The sequence below is a fragment of the Anabrus simplex genome, chromosome X (assembly GCF_040414725.1).
Source record: "Anabrus simplex isolate iqAnaSimp1 chromosome X, ASM4041472v1, whole genome shotgun sequence".
NCBI classification, from domain to species: Eukaryota; Metazoa; Arthropoda; class Insecta; order Orthoptera; family Tettigoniidae; genus Anabrus; species Anabrus simplex.
Window position 1 is genome coordinate 196,229,705 of NC_090279.1, and position 14,405 is coordinate 196,244,109.

Below are 14,405 nucleotides of genomic sequence, written 5' to 3' on the forward strand. Positions count from 1 at the left end.
TCCGTAATTCTTTTACAAGCCATTTTCATTCCCTAATCTATGCAAGCTCCCTTAGTTTCGCTAGGTGGAATTTCTTCAATCAATTGAACTTGCTTTTTAGGAATTCAGGCACTTCAACAAACAAGGACTCTCAAAGACATTCATGTTAGTGTGCCAGATAGTTCTCGACTATCAACGTGTCAATTCACAAAGACTATCTTTTCAAGATAGAAGTGTATATAAAGACTGTAAACCTGTACATATTGTATAAAGACAGACTTTTCTCAAGATTCAATATTCCTTTTTGCTTCAAAATAAATTTCAGTTATTTGTGTAAATATCATAAAGTGAAGCAATAAAAGTTGTGTTTTGTAAACTTCAACCTTGGTTACAACACAACTCTATGGCGACGAGGTAAAAAACGCAACCATCTACAATTCTTCGGCCCCAGTCGCCAACTCTATGGCGACGAGGTAAAACAGCAACCTACAATTCTTCGACCCCAGTTGCCAACTCTATAGCAACGAGGTAAACAAGCAACAAACTACACGTCATCTGCCACAATCGCCAACTCTATAGCGACGAGGTAAACACGACACTACAATTCAACAGGCCCAGTTGTCAACTCTACGGCGACGTGCTAAACAACAACGACACTCCAACCAGTTCTGACACACAGCTTACCTTACTCTTTCTTGCACGCATCTCGCAATGGCTACTGCGGAACAACTCGCTACGGTCTTCCAAGCCTTACAGCAGCAACAACAACAGTTTATGCAGCAACAACAGGCCGCATTAATTCAGGCTATTCAAGCTATTTCTGTCTCTACACAGCCATCAGCTATTCCTCCGTTCTCTGCTTTTGATCCAGCTAAGGAAGAATGGTCAGTTTATTTAGCCCGCTTACAACAGCATTTCATCTGCCATTCTGTCACAGATGATCAACGCCGCCGCGCACTATTTCTTAGTTCGGTTGGCAATGCTACGTGTGAATTACTGCGTAAATTAAGTCCAGAAGAACACTTATCTGGGGTACCCTTCACGCAGCTCTTGGCCCGTCTCACGGAACACTATGCCAAAGCTCCTCACATAGTGGCTGCTCGCTATAAGTTTTTTCAAAGCAGAAAGCAACCCCATCAGACACATACTGAATGGATAACTGAATTGCGTGGTCTAGCTAAACCCTGCCAGTTCATCTGCTCCAAGGACGGTTGTGGTTCATCCTACACTGATTCTCTCATTCGGGACATGATAATTTTACATACTCCTGAAGACAAAATACGTTTTGACGCTGTCAAGCAGAGTAACCCTTCTTTAGAAGACGTCCAGCGTATTGCTACGGTTTATGAGCTTACTACCAAGACTGCCGCAGCCATAGCTTCTCCACACGAAGTTGCACAAGTCTCGCCTCAGGCCCGCAAGTCCTCTGCTACAGTGAACCGTACGGATAAGGCGCTCTCCACCAAGCATTCTCGCCAGGTTCCCTCTTGTAATGCTCCACGGAAGCCCACTTCTAAAAGCACCTCGAAACTCCTGCCTTCCTGCCGAGGTTGTTTCAAGCATCATGAACGTCGTGACTGTCGTTTTTTCAAAGCTACTTGTGAACGATGTAATAAACTTGGACACATTAAGACTGTCTGTCAAAGTTCGCTCCGCCCTGCTAAGACTACTGCAGCACGCCGGAAACATATACAGCCCCGCCAAGACATGGAAGTTGATCAGATCAATCTTATTCTTCCCACAAAGGATTCTCACAAAATCATCATTCCTCTCTCATTCTCTGATCGATCTGTCGATTTTCAATTAGATACTGGATCACCTGTCTCTATTATTAACCTGACTACCTACCACGACTTAGGTTCACCTTCATGCTCTCCAGCTGACATCCAGCTCGTGACATTTAACAAGAAGAAAATTGACATCAAAGGTCAAATCAAGCTTCAGGCTAGTTATAAAGGAATTCAGAAGGCCATTCCTCTTCTCGTAGTTAACAACTACACTGCATCAAACATTATGGGCATGGATCTATTTAACTTATTTGGTTTCCAGATACATGACAACATTAACGTCGTATCTACATTGCATCCTACTTCTGATATTACCGCTCTCCTAGCGCAGTTTCCTGAAGTCTTCGACTCTCAGCTCGGAACAGCCAAAGACTATACAGCTCACATACAGCTGAAATCCGGAGCTAAGCCTCGCTTCCTTAAAGCTCGTCCAGTACCCCTAGCACTTCAAGACCAGGTCACGAAAGAATTAGAAAGATGGATACAAACTGGAATTGTTGTACCAGTTACTTCTAGTCAATGGGCTACTCCACTTGTGGTAATCAAGAAACCTGATGGTAATGTTCGACTTTGTGGCGATTTTCGATCTACAGTCAACGCACAACTCGACACAGATATCTTTCCTATTCCACGTCCAGAAGACTTATTCCGTCGTCTCTCTGGTGGACAATTCTTCTCTCGAGTTGATCTTAAAGAAGCATATCTCCAGCTACTTTTAGACGAAGAATCTAAGAAATTTCTCACACTCAACACTCCTCTCGGACTGCTCCAGCTCCAGCGGCTCCCATTCGGTGTTTCATCCTCAGCGGCTATTTTTCAGCGCTATTTGGCTCAACTCACCGCCTCCATTCCCGGTTGTGCTAACTACCTGGATGATATTATTGTTACTGGAAAAGATCATCAGGAACATCTAACCAATCTACGCCTCCTTCTCCAGAAATTGAAAGACAATGGCCTACGAGCGAATCTCGCTAAATGTACCTTCTTTCAGCCTCAAGTTCACTACTTAGGACATATACTTGATAAGAATGGAATTCGTCCTAGTACACAGAATGTCTCAGCGATAGTAAACATGCCAGCACCTCAGAACCTCAAGCAGCTTCAGTCCTTCATAGGCAAAGCGAACTATTATAATAAGTTCATTCCACGCTTCGCTACAGTGGCAGCTCCATTAAACGCTCTACGTAAAAAAGGTGTTAAGTTTCAGTGGACTCCGCAATGCCAACAGGCATGGAAAACAATCAACAACGCCTTAATTCAAGCTATACAACTCACTCATTTTCAGCCCAACAAGATCATCACGCTAGCTACTGACGCTTCAGACTACGGTGTCGGTGCTGTTCTCTCCCAGAAGGATCGTCATGGACAAGAACGCCCCATCGCCTTCGCTTCGAAAACACTTAATGACCATCAACGTCGATACTCACAGATAGAGAAAGAAGCTTTAGCCATCATCTTTGGTATTCGCCGTTTCAATGAATATCTCTATGGCAACCATTTCCTGATCATTACCGATCATAAGCCTCTCGTACACTTATTCCATCCTGGTAATAAGATCCCAGAGAATTCCCTCAGAAAGCTTCAAAGATGGTCCATGTTCCTTTCTGATTATTCCTATCAGATTGTATATCGAGCCACATCCCAGCATTGTAATGCTGATGCCCTCTCCCGCTTACCCGTTGGTCCTGATACTGCCTTCGATTCTCAAGAATCTGAATGTCTTCAGTTGGACATAGAACTTGAAGATACTGTATCCAGTTTTCCTATTGATGCTACCTGCATAGCTAAAGCTACGGATAAGGACAGTACACTTGCTACTGTACGTACTTACATCCGCAACGGTTGGCCTCTTCAGAGCACACTTCCTGCCCACCTGGCACCTTATCATCGTATGCAGCATCGTCTCACGACTCGTGCCGGAGTTGTATTACTAGAAGCAGGCACCATCTTCCGAGTGGTTATCCCACTTAGCCTACAGAAACAAGTTCTCGAATTATTACACCAAAGCCATTGGGGTATCTCCAGAACAAAGCAACTCGCCCGTCAACACTGCTACTGGCCCGGTATTGATGCCGCCATCGAAAAGCTAATACGTCATTGTGAGCAATGTCAAACGAATCAGAACGCCCCGTCTTCTGATCTTGCTTCATGGCCTCCTGCTACTACTCCATGGGAACGAGTTCACATCGATTTCGCAGGTCCTTTCCTCAATTCCATGTGGTTAATAGTCATCGATTCACTGTCAAACTTTCCATATGTCGTGGATATGCATTCGACTACTACAACCGAAGCTACCATTCGTGCTCTCCAGAAAATCTTTACTACAGAAGGTTTACCGCAAGTACTCATTTCAGACAACGGACCTCAATTTACAGCTACTGCTTTTCAGAACTTTTGTACACATAATGGCATTCGTCATATTCTAGCACCACCTTTTCACCCTCAATCTAATGGTGAAGCTGAACGCTTCGTACAAACATTTAAAAGAAGTATGAAGAAAGCTGTCTCTTCAGGCTTAACTAAAGACCAAGCCTTGCTCCAACTCTTAAACGACTACAGAACTCTACCCGGCGCTGATCATATCACTCCTGCACAGAAGCTCCATGGACGACCTCACAGAACTTTACTTTCTCTGTTACAGCCTCTTCCGGCCCAGCATAAGACCGCACCAACGAAGTTCTCCCTCAACGACAAGGTCTACACCAGGACATTCAAATCCAACCCACTATGGATACCTGGAGTCATCTGCAGATCTTTGGGTCATCGTCTATACGAGATACAGACTACGGAGAAACGTATCTGCCGCCATCAAGATCAGATACGTCTGCGCTACCGCCACTGTCCAGCTATTGATGCTATTGCTAAACCTGATAAATCTATTGCTGAACGCGCTTTAGATCATTTAATAACAATGGGTTCCTTTCAGGACGAGACAGCGCCACTCCGCCCAGTTCCAGCTCCGGACAATACAACAGAGACAACAGCAGCTCCGCCCCAGCATCGCAGTCGCCGCCAGCGCCGCCGCCGTTTCACGCCGTACCGGCGTATTTAGGAGGGGAGGGTGTTGTATGTCCGGCGCTCCCTTCTCGCTCCGTCAGCCAGCTGCACGCGCGCCTGTGTATCATTCTGCTAGCTTCGACGCGCAGCCCTCAGTGCGCGTGCCTGACCATCGAGTGTACTATAAATAGGAGCTCCCTGCCTGCTCACTTGCCCACTTGCCCCGGTGTCCAGCTCCAGAATACACCCTACGTCGAGCACGGAGGCTACTCCTCTTGAAAATGTGCTTCGACCAGGTGGACTGAATTTCTGGCAGTACGAGGTTTCACCTCTGGTCACCGTTCCCTTACCTGTTTCCACTGCCTATGTTCCGTAATTCTTTTACAAGCCATTTTCATTCCCTAATCTATGCAAGCTCCCTTAGTTTCGCTAGGTGGAATTTCTTCAATCAATTGAACTTGCTTTTTAGGAATTCAGGCACTTCAACAAACAAGGACTCTCAAAGACATTCATGTTAGTGTGCCAGATAGTTCTCGACTATCAACGTGTCAATTCACAAAGACTATCTTTTCAAGATAGAAGTGTATATAAAGACTGTAAACCTGTACATATTGTATAAAGACAGACTTTTCTCAAGATTCAATATTCCTTTTTGCTTCAAAATAAATTTCAGTTATTTGTGTAAATATCATAAAGTGAAGCAATAAAAGTTGTGTTTTGTAAACTTCAACCTTGGTTACAACAGTTTGCACTATGTGGAAGGGATTATAACAGTCTCTTTTCTAGCAGCTGTGAAGGAGGAATGGATTAACAGATCTTACCTCAAAGGATTTTGACTAAAGCACTGTTTTTGTAAGTTTATAAAGCTTTTTCTATTTTGCACTTGGTATTTATTTTGTTCTGAACCAGTGGTTGTGTAGGTAGAGTGAACGTCCACAACTTAAAATTACTGACATGCAGCATTACCAGGCCTAACCTCGCCAGTATTGAAGAGGTGGAAAAGGTATTAAATGTACCTTTTACAACGCTATTGGAAACTAGATGCTGTCGGCTGTTGATTTCTTGTGAGCTTTATGTTTTCTTTACATTAGTGAAAGTATTTTAAGGTGCATCCCCTTTCCAAAAGTATGGCTATTTTCTTAGAGACAGGTCAATATATGTATTTGGGCACATGAAATGAACCAAAATAAACACAATTTGTTGCACTTTTTTTGTGAGATTACTACATTTTACCAGCCTTTTCTCTTGTCACTTGTTGTGTCCTTCGCCTGGAAGACTGCAACCTGCTCACTCATAAAATCTTCGGGAATGTACGTGGTATTTCCAGCCGGCGCGCTGACACAGTGTTGTGACGTCGTACATCTAGTATATATACAGGGCTGGATATGACAGTGAGCCGTCAACTGTTGTCCAACGATCAGCTCTATGACGTAGGTCAGCCACAGACGTACTACACCCTTCCGGGCTTCGAATGGATGACCCACGCATAAGAATGCCTCCACGTAACGGGGTAAGCACCCACGGATGAGATTGGATTGAAGAGCGGGTCGAATTGCGTAACGAGCTTCGAACCGCTCCCCGTCCTACTTTCTGTGCCGGCCCGGCAGCCTGAGCACTTGGGGGAGTGGTACGTTCGAAAGGAAAAAAACAAACAAATACTTAAGATGGAGCCTTATGTCTATAATATGAAAGTAGGATCTCTGGGTTCAAATGCCTATTGGATACTGCTTAGCACTGCTACAAATGACAAGAATCATAAAATAGGGGTTACGAATATGAATTTATTCAAATATGACAATTAAAAAAAAATTGACACAGCTCTATACAATGACTCTCCACATATGGGAGGAAAAGAATATAATAATCACTTTAAAATACGAATCGCCCATGGGCGTCGTCTGCATAACGGTATGATTGAGGTTTTGCGACTTGCTATCGTTCATTTTTCCTCATTAGTTCAGACCGTTTATGAAATTTTTATATTATTCTGTCGATCACACCGTGAGATGAACTGATGTCCCTATTCACATATTACTTGTTGTTCTTAGCACGAACATAACCAGGGCCTACGCTACATCATTATCAACTTAAAAGAAACATTTACATGATACACAAACAAACACACATACCATTTAGCTAAACCCCGGACTCCTCATCTATCACCAAGACCACACAACGTGCATATAGGTTCTGTTTGAACTCAAAAATATATGCACATAATTATGAAACATACACAGATATATGGATATATACACTTCATGCACAAAGGAGAGCCATTCCTAGAAAGAAAACAGCATGGTTATCAATGTCTCCGGCCCAAGGTGCACGCCTGGAGCAGCTCGCTCAAGGGCGCCATCATAATCTGGAGTCGAACTGGCCGACTCCCGACCGAGAGGTACAGTGGGTTTCTGTAGATCCCTAGAATAGCTATAATCTCATATCACCGGATATCTGGGGGAGATCCCTACTCAATTATTAAATACCCTTTAAAAAAATCACCGTGATATTAACATTATACAAGTATTCTTAGCTAGGCCATTTAAACCAAACAGTGGGACGCGTGGAGAGTCAGGGCTCCCAGGTCTTAATACAATGGTGCAGACGGGATCCTTCTGTCACGAGGGCGAGAGCCAGACATTCACAAAAAAAACAAGGAAGGGAGGGCGGTCATTCACTTCGCACGGCCATTTCTCATTCATTGGCCACGCCAGATTCTTCTCTCCCTCAAACGTTCACCCTCTCGTCTCGGGGACACATATCCATGGCCCATTTCATTTGCTTATTCATATTATCGTGGAATTCCCATAAAATACTCTTTTATTCTCTCTCATTATTATCGCTGAGCGCCGACTGTGGGCACAATCACTTCTAACTCATTTCATCGTAAAATTACTCGGGCATTCGGCCCTCTCACTACGTCTCATATCGCGTATCTTCTTCCCTTGGGCATATGGCTCTCATGACCCCTCGTTCCTGCCACAGGAACTATACTTATATTTAAATCTTCTGACCAAAGATTAGAGACTCCTACCTCTGGGCCTCACCCCGGCTATAGATAAAAAAAAACACTCCAAACCATTCTGGCCAATTAATCAAAAATCACGGGAGACTTGCACATGGTTCCACACACCTACCTAAATAACACACATATACCTCTCTCGGTCGGGATTTCTTCTTTCTTGCTGTACATGCACTGATTAGATGTGTAAGCTAGGCATGCATTGTCTGACTGACCCATGAGTTTCCCCGGCATCTACGACAGCCACGTGGGACAGTAACTACCAACATTTTGACATGGTTTTCCCTGCTTGCCAGCACTATTGTTCCAACCACCCCTATGGGAAACTCAAATATTCTCCTAACCTTGTTCCCATATTTGCTAGGACATTCTACATATTACTAGAAATATAACCCTCACGATAAGCTAATCATTAAGAAAAAAAAAATGAGTCGTCCGGGAATTTAGCTCCCCTGAATTTACTTCAGCTATCTAAAGATCAATAAAATTTCCATATAGGACATGCATTATCTTACAACATTTTGATATTTACAAAAGAAAGCTAATCCTATCCCCCGGTTATATCATGCTTAGAAATTAAATTTGGACATCACTCATCTGTTTGGTGGCCGTTGTTTCTCCTTCCACGGGAGACCCATGGTGAAGTTCTTAGTACTCCATGACAACTCGGTAGATGGCGGGCGTGCAGTCCTTCATCCCTGGTCCATACAAGTCCGACATCCTGGGGAACTCGTTCACAGCTGAAATCTTACAGTAATCCAAGATGGGTACACTTTACACTCGTCACACGGCCTCTATTTCAGAGTTTACACCCACGAATAAGACGGTCTTTCAAACCACGGCGAGCGCGTTCACAGTAAGAATCGGGTGGCTCACGAGACTCGAGCCCCTGATTCAAAGTAACACTTTGGGTGATACCAAATTATGAATTTCACTGACTCATTAAACCGGCACTGTCTCAGCCGTATTCTGCTACTTGTTTGTAAATTATGCTCGCGGAGTTACTAGTTTGACACGCAGCACAGAAACAATTCACCTAGGCTCGTTTGGCCTCCCGTTCACTTCACAAAGGCGTGCTGGACACAATGGCACTTTCAGTACGCGGTCAAGGTTTCTGACTGTAAACTGGAGCACCGTGGGACACAGTGTCCGTCTCAACGACCCGCACGATACAACTGTCTCTGCAATGGCCTGCCCGGCCTATATTATCTTGCCCGCCGGAAGCTTGGGGGCGTCAACGTTCACGGTTAATTAAGAACAAGAGCTCCTTTCATACCAAGAATTGAAGATATTTAAATAGTGCATCTTATGGCCCTGTGTCTCCTCTTTCATTTGAGCAAGGCGTGCTGGACCTACGATCGGCAGTTTTTATGTAATTTGCTTCCCGCCTTTGATTAATTCATAGCGTCCTTTGGAGGGTGGAGTTATCTTTTAAGCGCGACTCTTAGCTTGGGTGACGCTCTCGTATTCACATGTGTTAGCGATATGTCACCTCTGGACAGCTGGTGACCTCATTTCTTCCCCTGAATAAATTATTACATATTTTTAGTCTGGGAACCGCAGAAAATTCCGCTCTATTCAATGGTGCGTCTCACATAATTTTCCTATGTCTGGATCAAAAATATCATCCCATTTTTACGCGCCAAAATCCAACGTTGGCACCCGTGACACGTGCATAAAAAACCGGAAGTTCCTTATGTTAGTTTGGAACTCTGGGAAGCTAAGCCACACCTCGGGGCGTATCTGACTACTCCAGCATCGCGTCCCCTTCTATCTCTCTCTGCAAGTTGAGAGCGTATTTCCGCGGGGGCTTGGCTCTTGCCCTGTCCTCCCTTTGTTTCCCAGGTGCTCCTTCGCGGGTTCCGTTCTGGTCGGACGCCGCTCGATCCCCTTCGCCTATACTGCTACCAATGACGCGACCTTTAGGAGTAAATTTAATGGAGTAGAAAGGCCCATATCATTCCCATGAGCTGTACAGGACACTGTACGGTTTCAGTACCCTCTTGAAAATGTGAACTGAATAGGCGGACTGAATGCTGATCGGGAGGTATCACCTCAGGACTCGCTACAGCCTCGTTAGATTTCTCCTTCCTTATAAAATAGCCAAATCAGATACCATTCTGCTATGATGAAATATTGTATAATATTCAAGCGTGATTATATTCATGAACCTAGAGCCCTTACCTACCAGTAGTCATTCTATTATTTTGAATTGTATTCAACTGACTAGAATTTCAGATACTAGATAGCCATCAGCTATTATAGTCGTTCACATGTTCGTAACATTCTACATTGTTAATGTAAATCAGTTTAGACAGAGTAGGGTAGATCTGTATAAATGAACATACTTCTCAGTAGAGCATCAAACTTACTCACTGTGTAATTTAACATGTGCTCAGAATAAGAAGCAAGTTCAAAGACAATTTGTTCTTATGTATCGTGTGAAAGACCTCACAAAAAAAAAAAAAAAAACCCTTTTAAGTTGTGTTGGTATATTGTGCTTCTTGTATAAAACATATTACATGCTTCAGCATCTTTTTACCCCACTTGTATCTGTGCTTTTAAAAGATTATACAGAATCCCTTTTCTCTTCTTGAACAGATTTTAGAAAGTTTTGTTAAATCAGAAGTCAACAACAGTCAATGAGTAAAAATTAAAATATAATTTATGGCAACCACCAGTAATTCATATTCATATCCAGCAACAATTGGCAGCTGTGAAATCAAATTAAAATTTACAACAACGATGCTGCAACAGTTTAAACTAAGTTCAGTTAGTACTGGCATGAATTTAACGGTTCCACCCATCCACCGTGTATTCTCTTGTTGGCGTGTTAGTGTTTTACCAGTCCAACCCAGAACGTATTTTTCACAACACAAAGTCATGCCGAAGGTTAAGAAGAAGTTGTGACTCAGAGTTTGGAAGAATTTAATGAGTGTAATGGAGAACCTTGATGTATTTCCTAAAGACAAATTTGAATTAAATTTGAAAAACAGTCCAGATGTGGAAACCTTTGCAACTTTGGCTGAACTCCCTTTGTGAGTGCTGCCAAGAAATGCTCCATTGGTTTCTGTAGATGTCCATCGGAGTTTCTCTATATATAAGGATGTACTGAGCTCAAAGCACCAGCGACTTATTGTCAAAAACATTGAAGTACTGTGTGTTATCAAATACAACAAGTTTATTAATTATTAGAACGTAGTAAAGGGGATAGGGAAAGTTCATGTAACTGGTTTAATCCTTAATAATATGATTTCATCACCACACTTCTTGCACCTTTTTATATGTATTTTCAGAACCCCCCCTTTTTCTGACCATACTTTCCCTAGCTAATGACATAGTTAAACCATACTTACATAATAACAGTTTGATATCAAATGTTCATGTTCTTCAAATTTATTGATAAGGAGAAAATACATGTGGTATATTCATTTGTTAACACTGATTTTTATGTACCCTACATAACAAGGCTAACAGTAAAATCGAGTCAACAAAAATGAAATTCATCAAAACAATGAATCAGAAGACCAGGAAAGATAAGATTAGAAATGAAACATACAGGAAGGATGCTGGCATCAAAATACCTGTTACCGATGCAGGCTATAATGGTTTGGACATGTTATGAGGATGGAGAGAACGAGAACAGCAAGGAATTACTTTGACAGAAAAGTGAAAGGGGAGAGGCCAAGGAAACGATGTATAGACACAGTGAAATCCGAGGTCAACAAGAAGGAGGACATAGAGGTTCAGAAACTACTTTTACAGGAAGAAGTGATGAGCGCTTTTACATGACATCAGAAAACTGGAGCTAGAAAATGATGATGTATGGCCAAACTTCCAGGACCCATTCTTTATACGTATAAGAGGAAAATGTGTTATATGAACATGGGACAAAAAACGATTTATTTCCACGTTACAACTCATTTTCTACAACTTCACACTCATGGGAAACACAAGGGAACATAACATAGCAGTATACCACATAAAATGTTCAAAATACCCATCAACCCGCTGTTGCAATGAATCCTTGATCTTAATGCATTCCAGCCAGGCTCTGTTTGTGTCGAATCACTACATTTCTGCCTTCATCCCTTCTACAGGGTCTCTCATATAAACTAAGACAGAACGCACAGTGTTTGCACTCTGCGCCACGGCCGAACTTCATGTCGTGAGCGGCTGCCTTGCCCTTCTTGGGTTATAAAGGCATTATTGTATCGGGTAAACACATTCTGGCTGATCTGCCATTGTAATGTTTCTGATTTCATTCGTAATGTTTTCTTTCAGTTCCTCCAATCTGTGAGGACTTCTTCTCTAGGCCAACTGGTGACAGTCCCAATGGCAGTTGGAATTGTGTACATCAAATCTATTGCGCTATGCATGAACACATAAAACCAACACTTAAGTTGTTTTTATTATTCATCTGAAAGGAACATCTAATTCGCAGACAATACGGGCTTCAACAAGGACAAACTTCCACCCAAAACAATCTAAAACTTACAGAACTAAAAAAGTAAATAAAACTTTAAATTAAACACGCAACAATAATTCTAAGAGCACAAAATGTTCATGAAATATCAATCAATGTCGCAGTAAAAAATTCACTCGACACATTAACAGCTAATCTTCTTCATCCATTCCATTTTCTAGATTCTCTCTGGGTAGGGTAGTGTACCAAAGCCCTCCACCTTACTGGATCTTTCCACCATTCCTCTTCTAGTACTTTATTGCTATCGACTCCTCTATTTGCAATACAGTCCACAACAGAGCTAATATAAATCCTAAAAGAAACATATCATAAAAAAGTACCAGGGCAACGCATGGAACAATTTGCTATCAAGACATGTTATTTCAGAGCAGCACTCGTCCTTTAGTAGAAAGCCCTACTTTGTGAGCGATTTATTCGGTGACCGTTCAAGATTTGAACCAATGTCATCTAGCTTTTCCTCTGTTAAAATTGTTCATGTGCACACTTTTTTTTTTTTTTTTTTTTTTTTTTTTTTTTTTTTTTTTTACCGAGTACTGAGCCAGTGTTTTTTTTTTTTTTTTACAATTTGTTTTATGTCACACCGACACAGATAGGTTTTATGGTGACGATGGGATGGAAAAGGCCTAAGAGTGGGAAGGTAGCGGCCGTGGCCTTAATTAAGGTACAACCCCAGCATCTGCCTGGTGTGAAAATGGGAAACCACAGAAAACCATCTTCAGGGCTGCCGACAGTGGGGTTCGAACCCACTATCTCCCGAATATTGGATACTGGATGCACTTAAGCGACTGCAGCTATCGAGCTCGGTCCAGTAGTTTTTAATTCATTTACAATTAAGTTACGTGAACCAGTACTCGTGAAGTTGACACTTCACCAGGAAATTACTGAACAAATGCATTGTGCATCCGTCGAGCTGACTCGCACTTAAAATAACTTATACATACAAAAACACGGTGTTATAATGATGACTGTCTCACAATGTTAATAGCTGAGATTCAGACTGGCAAATGATGCTTGCTGAGGTCGAACACGTCCACTCTGCTTGCAAGGTCAAGAACTACGAACGGACCTCCAATACTGCAGCTCACGTATCGGAGAGTAAATACGCCACTTGGATGATTTTAGTTTATATGAGAGACCCTTCCGGACCATTGATCACCTTAGTGGGGCTAATGACCTTAGATGTTAGGCCCCTTTAAACAACAAGCAACATCATCAGATCACCTTAGCTTGGAACCTGTTGATATTGCCAGTTAGAGTAAAGGTTTCAAGGCCGAATGGCATACGTGGCACAAAGGAAATTTCTGAAGACAGGGCCGAATTTAAGGGTAGACTGACTAGGGGGGCAGCCCCCCCCCAAGTACAATATTCTTTCTTTAGTCGATTTATTTCCTGTTCTCATCCTCACAGATTAGAATAAAAAGTACAGGAAAGTCTATTTACAACAGAATATTTAAAGTTAAAAACTTCATCCTGGGTCCGCATTGAACTGAGAATAACAAAAAGCAATATAAATTGCAAACGGTACACCTTTAATACAAAATAATTATGTTGTTCAGTTTGAATTACAACATTTTAATTTCGTTACTCAGTAATGGTTTCGACATTATTAGACGTCATCATCAGCCAATCTTAGAAAAGGGCAAATATACAAGAAATATTCACAATATAAAATGCAATACATAACCCTTTACACTTAAAAGATCAATAATTAGATAAAATACAAGAAATGATTATGCTCGAAGGCAAAGGCCCTCTATTTATAACAAGATGAGATTTTGATACTCAATGTAAAACAATGAAAATGAAAACACTTTAATGTTGTTTTCTGATTAAGTCACTGCCATGTTTTAAAACTTGAGGACATGTGTGACATTACTAGTCACGATGTCAATTGACCGTTGTATAAAGGTTTTAGTTTAAAACTTGAATACACGTTTTTTAAAAAAAGGTCCGCTGTGGAAAGAAGAGTTAATTGTGGAAAAACACATCCACGAGTAGCAACATGTTGAATCAAATCTTCTAGATCTATAGTGTATTGAAATTGACCAGGCGGAGCATGCTACAAGCAAGGTCGTTAAAGATATTGTATGACCAGAGTTTCCCAGTCCAATGGAGGACCTCGTTCGGCTTGCTGTAA

The 14,405-nt window shown here is 42.0% G+C and overlaps 1 protein-coding gene across 2 annotated transcripts in view; it reads right to left on the bottom strand.

Annotated features, from left to right (window-relative positions):
• PIG-L (phosphatidylinositol glycan anchor biosynthesis class L) overlaps window positions 1-14,405 on the bottom strand; it is a 68,801-nt gene that overhangs the window by 18,816 nt on the left and 35,580 nt on the right. The window lies entirely within an intron of this gene.